Here is a 22,152-nt window from a genome sequence, read left to right as displayed (position 1 = left end):
GTTGATTTTCACTGGGGTGGGCAAGGCACCCTTCTGTCAGGTGGTGCGTCAGTTTGCTAGGGTTGCTGGCCTGTTCAGGTGTAAAGTCCCAGGTTACGGGAGGTGATAACTGCCCTAGGAACCTGCCCAAATCTCTCCACACACCCTGCCACCTTCCACACACCCAGGGAGCAGCCGCCTCGGGGCACATTTCAGTATTGCCTTCCCCAAAAGTCTTCTCTTACACCAGGACAACACCAGATTCCACAAACCCCCATAATATGCTAACAGTGTTAATTAGTAGTATTAAACAGCTCATTTAAGGGTGAACAAGGACCTCGGGAGCCTGCATAATAAAGCCGTCCACATCAATCCCGGGTAGGAAGAGGGAGATGTATTCCCTCACGCTCTCCGCAAGACAGCTCCCCCAGCACAGTAAGGCCATCAATGCCAGGGCAAAACCCATAGCCATTATTTGTATTAACATGTTCCCAAGCTCAGCAAAATAAAGACATAAGCACTGCAGCCAACAAACTCCATGACCTGCACAGGAGCTTGCCACTTAAAACTACTATAGCTACAGCATGCTTAATACAAAACTGGCATTGTCTTGGGTCCCTGTTCGGGCACCAAAACCGACTGTGGTGGGTTGACCCTGGCTGGATGCCAGGTGCCCACCAAGCCGCTCTGTCACTCCCCTCCTCAGCTGGACAGGGGAGAGAAAATACAACAACAGCCTCGTGGGTCGAGATAAGGGCAGGGAGATCACTCGCCAGTTACCGTCACGGGCAAAACAGACTCGACTTGGGGAAAATTAATTTAATTTATTGCCAATCAAATCAGAGTAGGGTAAAGAGAAAATAAACCCAAATCTTAAAAACACCTTCCCCACACCCCTCCCTTCTTCCCAGGCTCAACTTCACTCCCAATTTCTCTCCCTCCTCCCTCCAGCAGCACAGAGGACGGGGAATGGGGGTTGCGGTCAGTTCATCACACCTTGTCTCTGCCGCTCCCTTGTCCTCATGGGAGGACTCCTCACGCCCTTCCCCTGCTCCAGCCTGGGGTCCCTCCCATGGGAGACAGTCCTCCATGAACTTCTCCAGCGTGGGTCCTTCCCACAGGCTGCAGTTCTTCACGAACTGCTCCAGCACGGGACCCTTCCATGGGGTGCAGTCCTTCAGGAGCAGACTGCTCCAGCGTGGGTCCCCTACGGGGTCACAGGTCCTGCCAGCAAACCTGCTCCAGCATGGGTTCCTCTCTCCATGGGTCCACAGGTCCTGCCAGGAGCCGGCTCCAGTGTGGGCTTCCCACGGGGTCACAGCCTCCTTTGGGACACATCCACCTGCTCTGGTGTGGGGTCCTCCATGGGCTGCAGGTAGATATCTGCTCCACCATGGACCTCCATGGGCTGCAGGTGGGTATCTGCTCCACCGTGGACCTCCATGGGCTGCAGGTGGGTATCTGCTCCACCGTGGACCTCCATGGGCTGCAGGTGGATATCTGCTCCACCGTGGACCTCCATGGGCTGCAGGGGACAGCCTGCCTCACCATGGTCTTCACCAGGGGCTTCAGGGGAATCTCTGCTCTGGTGCCTGGAGCACCTCCTCCCCCTCCTTCTTCACTGACCTGGGTGTCTGCAGGGTTGTTTCTCTCACATATTCTCACACTTCTGTTCAGTTGCATTTGCACAGGGTTTTTTTTCCCCTTCTTACCTATGTTATCCCAGAGGTGCTTCCACCATCACTGATGGGCTCGGTCTTGGCCAGCAGTGGGTCTGTCTTGGAGCCAGCTGGCATGGGCTCTGTTGGACATGGGGAAAGCTTCTGGCATCTCCTCACAGAAGCCACCCCTGTAGTCCCCCTGCTACCAAAACCTTGCCATGCAAACCCAATACACACTTGCACAAAATGTATATGCTAACCAGAAACAGAGCACAAAATGCTTCCCATCAATAATGTGCATTCAGTGATGACTTTCCATTCGGATGTACAAATTCAACATCACCACAAGGTGCTGGGTAAATTCCCTAACTTCTGCAGCGCAGAAAAATATTTGGTGCTACACTGTCATCCCTTCATTTGTAACAACTTCTGGTCACAGGCTGTGAACAGAGTATGAATGTAAGGTCTCCTGCACGGGAGGCAGAAATGTCTACATCGGGAGCTTCAAACAGACGAACAAACGCTCAGTTGAAGGGAAAGCACATGGCTGGCAGCTGGCAGGGTTACCCATTGAGCAGACAATCGTCGCTGGCAGTGCAGCTATACACAAGCTTCAAAACCGGCTGTGTGAAGGGAGATGGAAGCACTCACTGATGTCCTACATGGTACAGTTTTCTTCTTCAGCACAAACAAGGGCTTGCAGAGCATCCCACAGACAAAGTACCTCTTGTCTTCTTTTGCATTATCCTTCCCTGCCATGGCCTCCTGTGGTTACTCCCCCCCCCGTTTTTTTTTGTTGCTGAGCACAAGATTTATAAACCCTTTGAAACATGTTGTTTCCAGATGCAAGCTCCAAGTGCCCCATCAACAGCTTCCTGCCCTGCTCCAAGGGCCGAGCAGAGGGAGGCACACACGTTTCCCCCCATAAGCCCACCCTCCATTGCTCACTGAAACCCTCCAGAATCCACTCTCTTCCTGGCAGAAACCCTTCTGCATCCCTTTGCTTAGCACGGTGAATTACCAGCTCATTAGGGCCCCTGTTTTTCCACTGATTAGGTGTCTGCGACCGGCATTTCCCCTGGTCTTTCTAACGAGCTGGTACTAGTGCTGTGTCTGCACTCCCCACCTGCACCAGCATGTAACACGAGAAAAACCTCATGGGTCTGAATGAAACACCGCATTATGATATTAATAAACTGTGTCTTGAGCACCGAAGGATGACGAGGTAATGTGAATTATTTCTGCGGACTAGGACAACTTAAAAGCACAAATGACGGCACCTTATGTCAAATACCTGTTAGGAGTCTTTGAAAGCATGCCAGCCTCCTCACTAAGCCAGGCCAAAACACATTAATAAAAGAAAACCAAACAATAGTTGCCTCCTGTGAGTTCAAAAGCAGAAAACATTTCTTTTTAAAAAAGCTGTATTAACCATCAGCTGTAATTACGCTACACAAAAGGAAAAGCTTTAAAACGTGTTACTTATGTGCAGAAAATGAAAACCATAAAATGTTAGTTCAATGTTTTACTCCCACTCCTTCTTTTCTTTGGTGATGGAGGTTGTTTAAAAATAAATTTAAGTTAGAGCAGGGTTGGAAGGGTACTTTAGTGAAAAAGTTTCATCTTAGTAGGATTTCAGAACAGCTTTCTGACATCCACAGGCCAGACACATCATGCTTAGTCTGTGCGTACAGCTGAGCATCCTCTCGCACGCACACTGATCCCCAGCGAGGTGCCCTGCGGGGTGCCTAGGGATCCTCCCAACATGTAAGCTTGGCAGCACAGCTGGATTGAACCTCAAATACCCATTTACTTACAGAGTTTTCCTGTCAGAGCAATGTCAGGCAGTGGGGAAGAGGGACTGGAGACCCCATACTCACCATGCTACAGCTGAGGTGTGCCCTTGTGGGATTGCTCTCCCAGTCCCTAAAAGGGCACTTTGCAATTGGATTGGGAACCTAGGGATCCCCTTGCCCCTGCTCAGCTGCTCGCTGGCTGATGCACGAGGAGGTTAGCTGCACTCACACCAGTCAGGACACTGGTGGGCTTCGTGCTCCAGGCTGTCATATGGGTTTCCGCTCCCAGACTGCTGCCTTTTGGCTCCTGGTGCCAGCTGATGGCAGGCTGGGCACGTCCCTCATGCTTCGAAGCCCCACAGCCAGGAAGCCACTCTTTTAGCAGGAGGACTTTCTCTCCTTCGCCTTCCCACTGCTGCTGCAGAAGCTGCTGGCCAGTGCAGCGGTACGGGGCGGCTCCAGGGCACCGGGGGCAAAGGCACTAACCATGCATGGTCTTTTGCTCAGACCATCTCCAACTTTTCTAAGTGACTGGGGCAAACAGACTTTCTGCCTGTTCCCCACTCTGCTCTGCACGTAGGATGTGAAGGCATCATGCAGTAGTCAAAATCAAATGCTGGTAAAAGAACAACATCATTGCATGTAATCCTACAAACACTAAGGACAAGACACCTCTATCAATTACATTGGAGTGTCTGATGTTAATTTCATAATATTACTTGACGTGCTTTATCTGTCGATATGCCCAGATGCATGAGCTACTTCTTTCAGCTTCTTTATCATACTCTGCCAGCAGTTAAAAGTACTTTAGCAGCATGTTCAACACAATAATCTCCAAGGAGAGTGAAAAACCAACCGACCACAGTCCTTATCTGCCATATGACGTGAAGCAGCAGTCAGAAGCTGAAACCAAACAGCTTCCATCAGGACAGAGGCAAATGGTTTTGCCAGTGAGCAAGGTTATCCGCTCACACAAATTGCTTCAGGGAAATGGCAGGTCACTTGCCTCCAAAGCCTTCAGTCAAGGCGAAAGGCTTCTGTGGAGGGTGAGCAAGCTCCATCAAACAGTGCAATGGTGACTGGATAAAACTCTCTCTCCGGAGTTACGCAGCAAGTCCGACCGACAGGTCTGAAGCACAGGGTGGATCTCCAGACCTGGCTGGGGTGCCTATAGCTCGCCTTCAGGTGGGGTTATATCCTATATATATCTCTATAATCTGATGCTGGAGTGGTTTTGAGTGAAGGGGAAATCTCTGGCACATCTGCAAATGCTACCTTCTGCAGCATGCCTCAGAAAACATCACGTGTACCCACTGCAAATTTAAGAAAAAGTATACAGAGCTGATGCAGAGTCTTTCTAATAATGGCTACAAAGGTGAAAAACTAATAGAAAGATGACACAATGGGTTCTTAGATAGGCACAGACACAGAACTAAAAAGCATGCAGATTTCAGTTTTCAAAATGCATTTTAAATGCAGGAATAAGGGCTTGCCATTGAAGTTTCCCACTTCTAGACTTACTGATCCAGAATGACTTCTATTTGTTATCTACAAATTTATATATATAGAAAATATATTAATGTAATTAAAATATATACATTAAGAGTTGAATACACATATGTTCCAGCTGCCATGGCCATCCAGAATTTCTGTTGAACTAATCCCTGTCTAGTCAATGTTGATTTTTGGGGGTAAGCCAAGGACTATGTGGACGGCGTGAAAAAGTTCCAAATAAGGTTTGGAAAATTCCAGGTAATGCATAATCAGAGCAGTAAGCGGGTATTTTGTGATGGCAGAAGCAGCTCAATCACAGAAAAAATATGGCAAAGCCATATCTGTATTATGAAATGCAGATTTAAGTAATCTACATTATATGGAAAAAGGATAGTTTAGCAGAAGATTAAAGCCAGGGCTCCAGTTAATGTTACTAAATAATGCTTACTCTCACTTTACCTTAAGACTAGCCAGAAATTTCTACGACATGTTTTTCTTCATTTAGCAATGCATCTGACTAGGGAGCAGAGCAACCACGACGGCAGCAGCAGATTCTGTCACACAACATGTGCCAGAAGGCCAATGTGTTCAGATGGGTCCATCCCAGCTAGAAGCACACATCCCCTCTCCGGTTATTAAGTAAAAAGAATCTCATGTAATGAGATGCTTAATTATGCATGTGTGTGTGTGTGCATGCTTGTGGGCACAGGCAGGAGAGCGGCAGGTTTGGGAACACAGCTCAGTTAGACTCAGTGAGGCTCCCCTGGAGATCCTTGCTAACTTTACATGTCTGGGAATATCATCTGGGTACTGGATTGTAAACCACAAAGCAGTTCCGGGACAATTCCAAAAGTAAATTAAAGACAGACAGGTCAACCTACACAACCCACAGTAAAAATGACCCTGTTTGCTGTCCATGCAGAGGTCTGTTTCATGGCCCTGCTATGCCACTGACTAACGTTATCTTTTTTAGACAGAAGCTAACAGTCAACACTTTGACAAGCTGGAGCCAAAAGAAGTGACCTTACAAAGAGGACTTTGTTCAAAAATGGATTTCTTTTCCTTGGTTTCAAGAGAAACAATAGCTATTAGCTGGTATAGTAAATCACTAGTTGCTAATTTATGAAGGCTTTCAAACCCTTATGATTATCTGTGTGACTGATGGGTCCCATTGTGCAAGCTGCAAAGCATCCTGAGCCTGCTCCAGCAAAGCTATTAAGCATGTGCTTCATATTAAGCATGCAAGGAAACACAGTAAGATCAACATATCTGAGTTAAGCATGTGTTTAAGTGCTTTACTGGACTAGGGTCAGAGTGCACAGCAACTTGTAGGATGGACTTCTACAGGAATTTAAGTGCTTGTGTCCGAAAACAATAGTCCACGATGGAGTCTGATCTGAAACTGCAGTATTTTCCCAGACATCTTAAGCTACCTTTCTATGTTCCATTTGGTGAAGAAATTCTTCCAAATTAGCAGAACTACAACTACATATCTGCAGATGGAAACTGATGAATGGCAGTCTCCTGTTCACCTACCCGATCTACCTGTGAACTAGAGTACCGAATAAATAAATTCCATTCAACACACAACAGGATCTTCTTTTTCATTTTAGAAAGCCTTGGCATTATCCATGTATCACACCTAGATTGCATCTGGCCTAATTGTTGTCTTGTCAGACAGGAATCTAAATCCAGCTTCAGGAAGATGAGGAAAAAAGTATACAATAAGAAAAGTGATAAAAGAATTATACTGTCACAGCCTGCTTACGATGCAAAGGAAGGGGACTGCAGCTGTTCACTCCTCCCTTCTCCCTTCCAGCAGCCGCGCTGACAGATTTGTCCAGTCTGGTTTTTTGGTTTTTTTCATCTTTCTTTTTTAATCATTTTAACATGACATCAGCAAACTTTTTACATTTCTACAGGATTTTCATGACCTGTGGCAACTCACTCCCACTGAGGTTGGTAGAATGTGTGTCCGCAAGCACAAGAACCGAATCAAGCTGTCTTCTCCATTAAAACCATAAACCTCTCTGAAGCCAACGATATTGTCCACATGCTAAGTAAGTGGAGAACTGAGCCCACAATATACATGCCAAAGAATGAGTGACTGAAGGGGGCAAGATAAAACTGCAGCTGGAAAAGAAAAGCAAACATATTGTAGGTGGAAAAACAGTGATGAGTGCAAGGTCCTAGCCAGCTGCCCCCTTCTTCCTGACTCAGGAAAGAAAATAGTGTTGAAGTCCTAAGGTCACAGACAGAGGAGAAGAGAGGGCAAGAGCCAGACCTGGAGCTGAAGCACTTCCACACTTCAAGGGGTGTTGTGGCAAAAAATAACTGACAGATGATTGGGAGGGGAAATGAAGCGCCTTAAAGGGAAATTAATGAATCAAAGCAGGCAAATCTCTCCCTAATGGTATAATATTTCACAAGCTTTAGTCCACAACATGGAGTGCAAACTTTTATTTATTCTTTGTTCTAGACACCTGCAGCAACATTCCCCTTATTTAGTATAATACTTGCTGTAAAGTTTGAGTTCAGTTCATCTACACATTGAAATGCCTTTTTCATCACGAAGTCTTCTGCGTCTGGACATCTGGCTGCAATCTTATGCTCTATGAATGCAAGGAGTACAATGAGATGGTATTACCTGATCGTTCTTATAACTTGTGGGGCAAACCACTTACGAGCATAAATCAGCATAACTCCTCTGAAGCGAATGGAGCAAGGCACAGTATTTGCCCACAAGGAATAATGAAGCTGTTTTAATGAATATGTTCCATACTGGAGGAATAAACCATATTTATTTTTCAGTAGTGGGACAGAAGCCCTTACTAAACATTGCCTTCCCCTGTTTCCCTCTCTTACTTCACCAGCTGTCCCTGATATGTGTGATGCTTTGAAAACGTTCCTGCTATTAGCCTTTGATTTCTCCCAGGCCCCTGACCCCTTGGTGAAAGAAGGCATGGAAACTGAGATGAAGCTGTATCTCTTCAGTCCTATGCAACTTGCAGAGTTAAAGATAAAAGCTGTCACACAGCCACAGAAATGAGGAAATAAGGAGTACTAACTAGAAGGATGATCTTGTTCCTCTGATTCCTCCTCCTGGAAAAAGCAGAGTACCCCTTGCAATTCCTCCTCTTCAATGCAGAGCAGAAAGCCTGCCTGCATCAAATGGGGTGGTCAGGGACCAAAAGACATGATCCAGACAGACTGGTTGTTATGAATGGGCACCAACACAGCCAACTGAAACAGCAGGCCTGAACTCCTGATTCACTTTTGTTGACACTTGAAGCCAAATACACAAACAGAAATGAAGCAGAAGTTACAGAATGCCTTTGCAGGGGGGAAAATCATAACAGTGTTGAGAGAAAGATGGGAGGAAACACTAGCCACTGACATCCTACACATGAAGGAAAGAATTACCCAATGGGGAAAATACATTGGTATCAAGCACCAAAGTTTCATATACTGCAAAGAAATTTTAAGGTGTTGCAAGACAGTCCCAGGTCTGCGGGCTGTGCCCTGCTGACCATCGTCTCCCTGGATCATGAAATAGGGAGGTATGCCAGATGCCTGCATTAGCTGTGCATGAGGTAACCGCTGCCTTTGTGCCTAGGAATAATGCTGCACTCTCACCCTCTTTATTCCCCTCTAAATACTGTGAGGTGTGACACCAAGTGACTTCCAGGCACTTGCAACAGGGGAAGATGATGAGATCATTTCCTTGGTTGTCGAACTGTCACTAGAAGAGTTCACCTTCCCATCTCCTGGTCATACATGTACATAATATTATGTATGCACAGATACACAGTAATAATCACTACCATGTTTTTACTCTAGAGCATATTCTATCTAGGAATCTCAAAGGCTTTTAAAATGCCACAGACAAAACTGTTCCAAGGGTTTCAGTACATAGACGAGATGGAAGGGACCTTAAGGAGTCATCTAATGTATACAGCTGCCTCAAGGCAAGACCAATGATTCCCATAATTCCTGACAGCCTAAGGAATTTTTAAGTATTTCCAGTGGGTGAAGACAGTGTGACTCCCACTCCAATCACTCCCTAGATCCACTCTCCATCCTTACCATGAGAACGTCCTTTCTCATGCTGAACCTGAGTCTTACTTCCTCCTACTTCTTCTCAACATTTGTAGTAAAAGAGACTCCAGGTATTTTCCCTCCTCTTTGCAGCAGGCTTTCATACATTACAGTATTGCTCTATTCCCCCTTTACTATATATCTTGCAGACTAAATAACTCCCGTTTGTGTAGCTCTCTCTCATCAGCTAAATTTTCCAGTTTGTTCTCATTGGCTTCCTCCAAAGTGTTTCCAAATGATCAACATCCTTTTCCAGACTCTTCCAACAATGTGACAAAGACAAGTGAAAATATGGTTTTTTTGACCTTGGAGCAGGGGAGTCAGTGTTATCCTTTACCTAAGGCAGTTAGGACACCTGATTTTCTCCTCTGAGCTTTACTACTGATCTATTTTATTCTTAAGGAAATTGCTTCTCCATTGGGCATCTACGGCTGACTGTATGTCTTGTTTATCTAGACTTTTAACTTTCCTGGAGAGGAGCTTTGTGTCTGTACAGTGCCTTTCAGATATTGGCTTAAGCATCTCAAAGATCATTTATAAAAAGAATTGGACATGATACTGGTTGGCCTCTTTATTTTTCCAGCTTTCCCAGAAATGAATATCTAGGCCAGAATCTTCAACACTGTGTCTCTCACATCAATGTAAATCATTCTTATCCATAAATAATGTTATTTTCAGGCTCTGGTAAAATCTCTTAAATTTTGTTTTCACAACTGAGATCTCTATCTTCAAATTAAGACAGAAAAAAATATGCAGGCAGGCAGTCCTAAGCTGTTCCATTAGCCATTCAGTTTGTAATAGTATAACTATATAGGCTGAATTTTTATGTTTTCCTTTGAGAATTTGAATTGCATTTGCACTTGTCTCCTAGACTTGAGTGCACAGATAGGCACAAATGTCATATCTACAAACATGATGCTGCTCTGAGGGGGGGGAATAAGCAATGGTGTCACTCTCCCTACAACCTCTTTTCTTCTTCTTCCTTCACCCAACTCCTTCAGGAAGCCCAGTGGCACAATTCTCCCCTCTGCATTGACAAACCACTGCTCCTGTCTCCCTCGGAGCTTCCCAAGGCTGTTACAGAACAGCTACTTTCATTTAGATCTGCTCTTCTCTTATCCCTGAGAACTGATATGGCTGGCACTGCATCCAGGCTCTGCTGGAATTCCAGCCTGACATGTCACCACTTAAGACTCCAGGATGTGAAGGAGCTGGCTGAAACAATCATGAATATGTTAAAAAATAGTCCTGACACTGAATCTTTGTGGTATATCTGTCTCGTTGTTCAACGTTTTGTCCACAGGTAAAACATTTTAAGTATTTGTGGGGAGTGTTAAGTCAATGAAGGTGAATTTCTCTTTCACTCTGTTGAATCCAGCAGATGAGATGTAAAGAAACAAATTATAAATCCTAAGATCTGTGGTCAACTACTGGAAACTTCATCTGCTACCCCAAAAAGCAAAGGCCATGTTTCAAAATGAAATCAAGCTGTATTTCAGGACGTGACTTCATTTTTGTCTTGCTGAAGAGACACAAAACATCATCTCTTATGTTTCATGCCATACCTACAATTGGGGTGCAGTTTAGATCTGCAGAGGGGACTGGAATGAGACCTATGCATCTGGTAAGACTTGACCAAACTCAGACATTGCAAACTTTTCTTACACTCTGCAACTGCATTTCACTCCTCTAAAAGAGTCAATAACATCACTAAAGAACAGCTTTTTTAAAAGGGACCTAGTCCTTTCCTCATTTTCTTCCAGATTAATATTTTTTGGCATCATACACAAACACCTAGTGGTCCTAGCCCATAGCACAAAACCAGGGTAATATCTAAATATTAAGAGAAAGTAACTATTTGTGCATAAGATGTCTTTTTTCTTGCAAGGTTTCACTTCCTTTCACCACATCTCTTCCTAGCAACATGCACTGAATATCATACAAGGTGGGTTAACAGATGTGTAATCATCTGGAAAAATATACTACCGTTTACTCTTTTTCAGCTTCTCTACAGAAAAATCTGAACTGTGAGAAGGACCAGAATGGGTCTAGGTCTGCCACAGCAACAAAGAGGGGCTGAGCCCTCACATCTGATCAGTCCACACATGGAGATGCTCTCCCACCCTCCCACTTTTCCATTTAGAGTCAGAGCTATTTCACCAGGAAGGAATCCTGGAAAACTCTGTCTTTTTTTCTTTTGTCTTTTTTTTTTTTTCCAGGATTGTGCAGGGACAGCAAGGGGAAAGTTCTGGAGAAATAGCAACAGTGTGTGAGCCAATGGTCAGCTTTGCACAAAGCATGTGTAATTCTTTCCCTCTACTATTCACATACAGTAATTCCCCAGCCACAGGGTTATATTCTCCCACATCATCATGAGGGGAATGACTGCAACAGATTTCAACAGTCTAGTAGCCAACAGAGCGACCGACAGTACTGGGGAAAATGTAAGCTGAGAAGACAGACTAGCCAAGTAATGAAAAAAAAAGCAAGCTGTGAGATATATTACTGGAACCCAGACAAGAAAAATGCCTGTTCTGGCACCACTACAACCAAACAACAATAACAGGTTATGACCCATGCTGTACTTGGGGAATTAGGCACACAGCCTTTGCATTCAGCCTTCTCACAGGGGTATGAGGTAAGGCCACGCCGTGCTGGTTCACAACCTTCTGTAACTCATCATGTTATGAAATACAAATTGGCAGATGGAGAGGGAGAAAAGGGGAAAGGAACGGAAACTTTGGCGAGGGTGTTCCCATCTACCCCTCTCATGCCCTAACAAAGCTCTTCAGCCACACACTTGGACATTCCTCATCTACTTTATTTCTGTAGAGAGTGTACTGTATTGTTTACATGTCATGTTTCATTGAAGCTGGTGAGGGAGGGACTGGAACATCTGGAATTTTGGGCAGCTGTTTTGCAACACTTGTTGTTTGAAGAGGGGGAAACACTGTTTTCAGTTACCTCTGCATTGTCATGTCAGATCCTGGCCTCTTTTAAACCCTTTTTCTTCTCTGTTGACTGAAAAGATGTACGCTTTTCTTTCTTTCCACTCTTAAAAAGTACATTTATGAACACATATGCAGACAAAATGTGCTGAGTTTTTAAGGGCCACCTCCGAAAACTTTACTATCACCTGTTTTTTGCAAAAGATGTATATCAGAAAATCAATATAGCTGGCATTTTTTCTTTTTTTTTTCTTTTTTTTTTTTCCCCCCCCACAGCAGGAAAATCAGTTGCTGGACCAGTTTTCATTAATCCTAAACCTACATTATTAATTTACTGTACAGGCACTTAATCAGAGAGCCCTGTTTTTAAAGTGTGCTCCATTTTTTGTATGTAGTCTAAAATGTAGCTCTGCACAGTCAGTCAGAATGAGACACGGAGAAAGTTTACATTCAGCTCAAACCCAAAAAACAGGTAATGTTTAAGTAGAATGCAGACATTATCCAAGCCCTCTGCAAAAGATTTTTTAACTCACATGCAAATGTGAATTTAACGTAGAAGAAAATCCAAGGTACTGAGGGATTATACCCTTAAACCATAATGTGGACAAGATGACACACAGGAAAATATATGGTAGCATTTTCACTATAAGGTGAAGATTTTTCAATACGTCTTCCTAATAAATCACAGTCTGATCACTGGGCTTGTCTCTCCTCACACACACACACACAAGCTTCTTTTTGAGAGTGTTACTCATTTAGCAAGGATGACTCATTTCTTTTTCTCTCTGTTTTAACTTTTTCCTAAAAATCACTGGAAACTCCTGTAATGCCACACATTTTCCAGAGTCTACAGCTGGAGAGCATCAGGAGGGGTAGTCTTCCATGAAACAGGCATCATGAGCAAAAAAAGAATGACGTCCCCTACAGCTCAGAAAATTATTTCCTTAATGTGGAAGCACTGGAGATATTTGGTCCATACCCACGTGGCTTCTTCTGCTCCCCTGGCATCATGAAGCTCACGGAAGCAAAAATCTAACCATTTCCTCTTAATGGGAAGTTTCTCTCTTAATAGGTCCAAAAGACCAGCACTGAATACTTCCCATCTGAATGCCTGCAGATAAGCACTGCTAAGGTGAGCACACTGTCTATTGAAGTAGCTCTGCCGACCTTACTCCGGTGCTGGGGAAATCATACCCTTGTCACAGTCCAGACTTCAAACACAGGACAGGCTGCAATACTTCCCTTCCCCTTGTACTGACCTGTATCCTACTTTACACTTTATTTCACTGAAACTGTGAGAGCTCATCACAAAAGATCAATCAGTTTCTAGGGATTAGTCACATAAATAGCTCCTTATCCACTTACAATCTCATGCCTAGCAGATTGGCTTTGACCCAATAAACCCGGAAAGTCTCAAATGGTTTAATTAATTTGTCAGAATTTAACAGAGGGCTGGATGAAAGGATGTGTGTGTGTAAGGACAGTTACAGCAACATTCACTCCAGTTTAAACCGTTCTTAATGTTTACCTGTATTTCTTGTTTCTTGGTGCATGTTACACCGACGTGGGCTCTCTCTCCACACTCAAACGAAAGAGCAGGTTAGCTGTGGTGCCCTTGGCTTTACTGTAAAAAAGGCTCTGGCAATTCAGTTATCTCATGCCTGTGAAATCTTCAAATGGCAAAAGAAATAAGTGAAACCCAAGCGTGTGTTTGACTGATGAGTAACCACAAACATTACTGCTGAAGTACCCCAGCTGACCTGATAACTTGGTCTGGGTGGTCCCAAGGGCATGTGAGTAAGGAAGGTCTTTGCTTTCCTCTTTCTTCTCCATCTGTTCTCTGTTGTGATTTGGTAGATGTCTCATGTAAAACTGACCTCGGGTTGCTGAATTTCCTGATATGCTTGAGCATATCTGGAAATTTGTCTAAAACTTCGACTGTGAATATGCATTATTTCTTTGAACAGTTCAATGCTTATCTGATTAGTGGTAGCTTTGGGATTTTTTTCTGCAAAGGCTAACCAGAAAGTGCTCCTAAGAGAACTGAAAATGTAAGTTGTCAGAGTTGCCACCTATCTTCATGCTGGGAGTCCTCCCACTCCTCTGTGAAATAGGGCAGCTTCTGTGGATCCTCTCATTTAGGAAAATGTCTCTATTCAACACAGATAATAAAGATCAAGAAGGACTTCAGCTTAGTTTAAAAGCTAACCTGCATTTTCAGTATGAGACATGATTTGAAGTCCACAAAAAGATCAAGATGATCTTTTTATGATCATGAAAATATTCCCATCAGTTTTTGAATCAACCTTTAAAAAGGAAGATTGCCTTAAAAAAAGCCCAAATTAAGCCTTTTGGATCAGTAAGATGATACCAAGAACAGCAGTAAGGCTGAAGTTTGGCAACAGGTAGGTATATCTTTACACCTGCAAAATACACTGAAAAACATTCTTTACTCTCTTTTGAACTAACCATTTTGATTTTGAGACTACTTTTAAACCAACCAGTAGGTATTATCCACAATGTCCAGACATCACAACAACGGTGCCGAAGAAAAATAACCTGTGGCCTTACCAAAAAGGAAAAAAAGGAAGGGAGTAAGTTGCAAGGGAAAAATGACTGTTTTTTTCATGAAAGAGTAGAATAGCTGGTCCAATTTATATTAGTGGTCTCCACATGACTTCGTACTCCCAGCTCAGGGGGGGAAATGGGAGCAGGACAGCATTATCTGAGGACTCTTGACTCTTTAGGAGAGAAAAGTAATAAAAGAAATCTTAAACCTGAAGGGAGAACTCCATTGGAAATACATAGTGAGGGAGGCATTAAAAACCTGGGACTAGTATTTCATATAAATATATTACCATTTTCTGCTTTATGCATCAGTCACTCTCCAAAACATGAGTATGACTGGACTTGGTTAATATTCAAGTAAAATGAGAATTTGTATTGCAGCTGTCCCAAAATCTGTATCTTTTTTTTCTTCTAAACTAACAGATAAATATCTGAGAAAAATAGTACTTGTGCTGTTAGTCATTGTGCAAATAGTTTTTGGCGTTTACTACATCATCTTACATGGTTAACAAAAGATTACATACTAGTAAAATTTACAAGTGAAAGTAAATAAAGGGTTATATTCCCACCTGAAGTCACTCTGATTTAGGTTTTCAGAAATCTGTCTTGCAACATGAACAATATTTCTGCTATCCTTCTTTTTATTTATTTTTCCCCCCTTTTTAAGACATATAGCATTACTTGCTCTTTTCTTTTCAACATCTTCCACTCAGTTTTACTGTTCTCCTGGTTTTACTCTCTCACTTCAGGCTGTCCCCTTTTCCTGTGTTTTCTCAGCCACAACATGTCTATGCACTTGTAACCTTTCCTCAGCGCGTGTTGAATGGTCTGTTTTTAAGCATTAGAATAACGCTAACAATTTTCATGTTGCTAATATCAGGCCTGATAAGTAGCTGATATTTTAATGTTTGGAAATTGAAGACAACAGAGGTGAAGTGACTTGCTGAAAGCCACATACAGAGCATAGGACAGAGCTGTGAGTCCAGAGGTCCCTCTTTTCTTGGCCCTAATTGTGCAAAGAGTTATTCAAGACACTTAATTTTGCAAAAGCCTCAAACTCAGTGGGACTACTTGCGTGTGAAAACTGAAGAATGTATCTAAATAGGATCACTGCCATATTCTGTCTTAAAAATGTGTTTTCTTTGGACATATATACTTGGCTTGATGGGAACAGATTTAGGAGTGACTGGAGTAAAGTGCAAAGAGAGAATGATATAATGGCTTGAAAACATTTAAGAAAATACAGCATTCAAACCAGATCAGTGTAAACTAACAAAACCTGGGAAGGCTCAGAAGCCATCCAGGCATGGATTTCATCCTGATCTGAAAGACAGCCAAAGGTTTCCTCTTGTTCCAATTTTTTTCCCATTTGTTTTATGGGGGACCGAAGTAAGAAAGCTGTGGCTTGTAGGTTAAACAATGGAAGATCAAACATATTTAAATAATTTTTGTTTACCTTGGTCCTGCCTTGGTTTTCAAAAGAAACAGTATGAGGGAATGGCATCCATGTGGAGCAAACCCTATTCATTACTTATCAGAAGTGCTTAGCTCTTCTCAAAATAAAAAGAAAAAAAAAATGGTACAAGGTGTTCCATTGGCAGCAGAAACTGAAAAATCCTGATTTTCTGGTTTTTACATTCCTCTGAAGTCCCTTCACCCCTGGCACCCCATATGACATCCTTTGTAGCACTGGTGACAGCCTGCACTTTGGCTGAATTGGAGCATGGCTGTCCTCTGCACGGGTGCTCGGTGCCAACGCCAGCGGCTGCCAAATGCTTTTTACCTGCCAGCCCATCTCACGGGGGCATCTCTTCAGTCAGCTGCCAGTTTCTCTAGGGCTGCATGCCTCTACCTCCTCTCGCAAGTTTGGCTGTAATCAGCCTCCAAGCTCAAACGCTATTTGTCTGCTTTTCTCCTTTCATCCTCTTTCCAAAATAGACAGACAATGCAATTGCATAAGTCTTATTTCCTTTGGAAGCAAAACTAAAAAAGAAGCTCAGTGCAGAGTGGCTTGTAGATATATAACCATAATGGGAAATAAGCAAGCCAGCATTTGGGACAAACCTATTAGCATTTGACAGGGATGAAACTAGTGGAATTCTGTATGTATTAGCCACTTTCAAATCTTTTCAGGTCATATTCTTACATGGTGTAAATCCAGACAGCTTTGTTAATTTTAACATAGCTGTGCTATTTACAATAACTGCTGGTCCAAATATTAGAATTTAGCAACAACTCTTTTCCCTTATTTTTAAAATTTGCTGTGTAAAAATACTGACCAAGGCAAGTTTTCTGATAAATTTTTAAAGGCCTTAAAAAAGGGTTAAATTTTCCAGTCAAATTCTAAAGCTTTTCCATATGGAGGGCAAGCTGTTAAAGATCAAATCATAAAATAGTGTCAACTTAGTTTTCAGGGGTTTTTCCTGTCTAAGCAAAAGTATAAAGCCAAGTCACAGCCCAATAGATTTTACTTTGTTTAGACTGTATTTTTTTTCCTATGCCATATAACCTAGTCAGTGAAATGTGCCCTAGGAAATGCTTTGTACTCACTTTCTTTAACTTCATGTTGCAGCAGAACTAGCCCAGGTGATGTCAATAGACATTTTGAAGCAAACCGACATTTCTGGCAATGGATCTTACTTAACTCAGTGTGGTAGGAGTAGCCAGTGGTGAAATCAGCTAAGTCCTCCACAACACCTACAAACATGACAGGGATCAGACAACACTGCTCTTTTCAACTTGACCTGGCTTCTCCAGTTCTTTGAAACAACACTTTTCAGTGCACTGTGTTGGGCATGGAGGTTTTAGCATGGGGTTAGGTTGACCAAGCTGGAAATGGGGTCTATATAGTGGAGCCATTGCCTTGTTCCATCAGCTCGTGGGCAGGTGACGTGGTCCACTGAAGGGCTGTTAGCATGAATCATTAGTTGTCATGTTTGGATGCCAAGCGGTAATCCGGAGTATCATTCTCATAAATTGCATGTAGAGGTTCCACAGCAATGTTCTTGCATTTATATATGCAAGACCCTTTATAAAACTAGGGCCGGTACACGGCCACTCAAGCAAAAAGCAGAGCCCACTCTGAAGAAAACATTCAAACTACTTCTGATATCAATATTTAAAGCTCACCCTTTCTCAATTTTCCTATTTGTTATGTTTTATTCCTTAATTTACCCTGTGTCTTTTATACACACAGTATTTTATTGAACAGGATTTAGAACTAGTTAAGGACAACTATGTTTTCTTCCTGAAAACTGGGGGCTTAAAGAAAAGAAAGGGTCTCAAAATTAGACTAGATGGGTTTACTTGACATTACTTGGAATGAGTAGCTATTTCGCTGGCATATACATTTCCACTGTGTCCTTAGGACATGCAATATTTTAATTATATTTCACAGTTGAGGATTTAGGCAGGGAAAAGAAAGGTAAAACCTTAGGAAACCAAAGGAGGAGTAAATTTTTATGTTACTAATCTCTGAATCACTTTTTCTTCTCCAGCAAGAAAGCAACTACAAATGTATACTCCTATAAAAGTGAACAAACTGTTATTCAAGTATACAATACCAGGCATAAACAAGGGCATCAGTGATAAATGACTCCAGGATGCCATTTATTGTCACAGAAACACTTGTGGGTGTAAACCCCAATCTTCAGTTGGGTTTGTTATGGAGACTTAGTATACTTCCTCATAGCCTGAGCAAGTGGACTAAAGCAGTAACAAAAAATCTTCAGTCTTTCCCTTTTATGCATGAAAGCAGGGTGTGTGCATATGCATGTCTTCTATCTCACAAGCTCAAGCTGGAAAACACGACCCATCTTCAGTCCAGTGGTTCAGAAAGCAAATAAAACCACCCAAGACATATTATTATTATAAGCTTTGTGATTTTAAGCCAGTTTTAGACTTGTGCAGGGCCTGAAACCTGCTGGGGCTGGCCAAACTACTAAAAAGGCAATAGTGTAACTGAGGATGAGGCAAAGGTTTACCAACTTCTAATTTAAGTAAAAAGGACTTTATCCACTGCGTCCCTCCTACTTGATGTGCCCATCAAGTGGATTTACCTTCATTTATTAGGTAGATATAGCTCCCTGCATTTTTTTTTTTAAATTTACCAGTACACTGAGGCTTGGGTTATTAAATTTCTAATGCTTCTAAAGTTTTCTCTTGCCCTACCATGCACATGAATATAGCTTTTCAGTAGTGTAAAACTGATACATTTCCCAGCTCTTCTCCACATACTTTCTAATGAGAACAGGATCCATTATTCATTGTGAAAAACACTGATCACAAAGCAAACCTTTCCCTTTCCTAATTTTTTTTTTTTTTTTGCTAGCACCAGTTAGCCTACTTATACACTAATATCAATTCTCACAACGAAATCCCTTTCAGCTCACAGACTGTGAAGTTCACTCCATTCAGAAAAGCCAGTGAAAGTCCTAGGAATCATTAAACCCTCAGCGGGATGGTTGAATCTACACTTGGGTAGCACCTAGCTAACCCCAGCCAACACGTACTGTTAGCCACTCTTCGTGCCCATTGCACAGAGATATGAGCTGGACAGAGAGAAACTCAGATATAAATGTGAGCAGCTCATGTCTGTCTTCCCAGCGATCTCCTGCCCCAAAAGTCCATCAGCACCATCAGACCCAAGTCTGCTCTGGCAGCTCTGCACAGAAGTTTCTCCCTAAGCAGCTTGTGATCAGTAGGACGTTTCTTCAGCTTTCTGTTTTCTCCTCCTATATTTTCTGTGAAAACAGAGAATGCCTTGTCCTCTTCTTCCCCAGCTTTCAAATGTCTCCACTAACTACTGAATGTTTCCCTATCTCTGCACCCTTCAAGATGCGTCGTACGCTGGTGGGATGGTTTTTTTGCCTACCTCCCTCTACACCAACCGGCTTTTTGGAGTTGATGCAGCTCTCCACTTCCTCCTAGGTGCTCTCAGCATTTGATTGAAATTATTAAGGAAGTGGACATGGGGTTGTGCTTTTGGGGCATCTACAGGATTAATTGTTAAAATAGCAGTGGTGGTGCTAGCGGGAACACTGAAGGCAGAAGGCAATTTCCATCACACTTCATTTCAGTGCTGGAACATGCACGATTAAGTGGACTCTCTGGAGTGACAGCACACGAGCCAAGTGAAAATGGTGTGTTTTATTGAACAGACAGGCTACATTTCCTGTCACCTGCTGAAAGATGCCCACAGCTGCCAACTTTTAAGAGAAATAAAAAAAAACAACCCTAAAGCAAACAAAAATCCTCTAATAACCTACCATCTGTGGGTGTCTTGCTGTCACATGCTGACTTTTTAATGAGGCAGATTTGTCTGACAGTTACTTTCCCTCCCCAGTTGTGGGCTGTGGTTTGGGGGGCCATGAGCACGATTAGAAAGTGATATAATTTTCTAGGGCCTGCCATTCTCCCCCATGCTCCGATATGAAACAAGCAAAGCCCTTCTGCTTTACATCTGACCTTGACAAGGGTGTTTCTCATTTCCTCTCCACTCTTTCCCTCCTAATCCTTCCTGAAAACATGCGCCTGCTGAATAAATTGGATCCAGTGTTTTTAACTGGCATCTTCCTGGTGTTTTTGCCTGTTGTTGAATTTTACATGCGCAAGGTCCTTTTAAAGGGATGGGGGAGATGATTTCTCCTTTGACAACGTACCAGGTGTGATCTTTCCTCCTGTTACCATTCCCCATCTCCATGTTTGCCTGGAGTGTAGCTGCTCTGCCTGCTAGGATGGTGTGGTTTGATGAATGCCATGCTTCAAAAACATGTCAGCAAATCAACCTCAGTGAGGTGCTTAAAAGCAGAGGCAAGAACATCAGCCTGTTTATGCAGGTATTTAACAAAGCCTCTTTTTTTTCTCCTTAGGTGGGTCATCTTGACTTGAAAGTGAAATATGAACGATCATTTATTCAAAGAAGTCTTCCACATATCTCAGAACAGATAAACGACAAAAGAAAATGGGCACAGCTACAAGGAGAATTCAGGTCATTTCAACAATCATGCAAATCAGACTTGGGACTGGGATAATGTCCTTGCAGTCTCCAGGAGTGCTGTATTAGGTTCCATCCTGAAAATACAAGTATCTTCCAAGTCTAGCAGGCTAGTGCTTAAAAGTTAAAGTGACATCATTGCCTGACCACTCCCTCTTATTAATCAAACTAATTTTACACAATGACTGAAAGCAGAAGATAAAATATTTTTCTTGCCAGGTGAAACTAGTCTGAAATTTCAGAATTGCAGTGGTCTTCAATAAAAGCTGGAGTATTTTTTGCTTCCTTTTCTCTTTATCTATATGGCTGCCACAAATTAACTAGTACTGAAGTCTCTGCAGAAATGACTTACTGACAAAAACTATCACAAAATGGAAGCGTACTCATTTTTAAAATTATAACTGTATGTTCACTTCCTGACTCTTGTTAAACTGCTCTCTTTCTGAGACCTCCACCAATAAAATGTCACTTGTCAGTAATGTGCACTGTTAAATGTCACATTACCATCCCTTGACCTTCATGTATTTTCAGGATGTGGCTGAGTGCCTGCTGTTACAGGCAGCCTGCAGAGGGACACACACAGGGCACAAGAAAAAGACAACTTGAGCAATGAAGACATTAAATGGTTCATAGAAGTTCACTTATGGTTTGAGAAGAAAAGGGAGACCAGGATGATGGTAATCCAGATGCAGTAGACAGCTGCCTTCCATAGCGGCACTCTCCAGCACTGAGACCCCATTTGCCAACCAGGAAAGCTAAGCCCGGCAAGACTAACACAGAGGAAGAAAACATCATTTTGTTAAAAGATCAAGGAGACATTCGCACTCTCACTTAAATCACTCTCACTTAAAATATTTCCTTCAAAATGTTTTGATCAGACTTGTTTTCCTTTGTAAAAGGTTTGTTCCAGAAAGTTTTCAACCATGGCAGGGGGGAATAATCAGGCTCTTCTATCAATAAAGAGACATTTTTCTGACAAAGACTACAGGGAAAGCAAGCATCACAATGCTTCAGATTTTATTCACTTGAGTTGTAGACACAACTGGGGGGAAAAAAAGCAAAAACAGGTCCAGCCCTCTACCAGGAAATCCTATGACATTATGAAAGGATAAAAAACCTGACAAAATTCAACAGGCTAATTTAATAAAAGGCTATTAGAGGGAATTCTTTAGACCGGCTTAATAGTTGGTTTCCTAAGACTATTGAAATTCCATTCTGTTGCAGTAATTTCCATACATAGAAGAAATCTTTATTCCTATGCAGTCTTATCAATTTCACTGTTTTCTCATTCTTTATTAAAAGAACACTAAATGAAAACAACACAGCAAAACTGCTCGGGGAAAACAGCAGTTTCTAATCATTCCTGCTCCTTGTACCTCACCATATCACACAGAGAGGAAAGTAGCTTTCAGACAAATATGCCACATTAAAGAGCCAGCATGCGGTTTTAAGATACTCAGAGACTAGGTTTTTAGGGATATGGGTTTGCTGGGGTGTGGGCTAAGGAGGGGAGAGAGAGGTTTTTTCCATTAAATTTGGCATAATCACATGGAAAAGGTGGCACTGGACCAAAATTTCAGAGAATCCAAAATTTTCCTGCTGACTCCCCAGAT

This window comes from Ciconia boyciana, chromosome 4 (genome assembly GCF_034638445.1).
Source record: "Ciconia boyciana chromosome 4, ASM3463844v1, whole genome shotgun sequence".
In the NCBI taxonomy this organism is placed as follows: Eukaryota; Metazoa; Chordata; class Aves; order Ciconiiformes; family Ciconiidae; genus Ciconia; species Ciconia boyciana.
Note: the sequence above shows the minus strand (reverse complement) of the source record.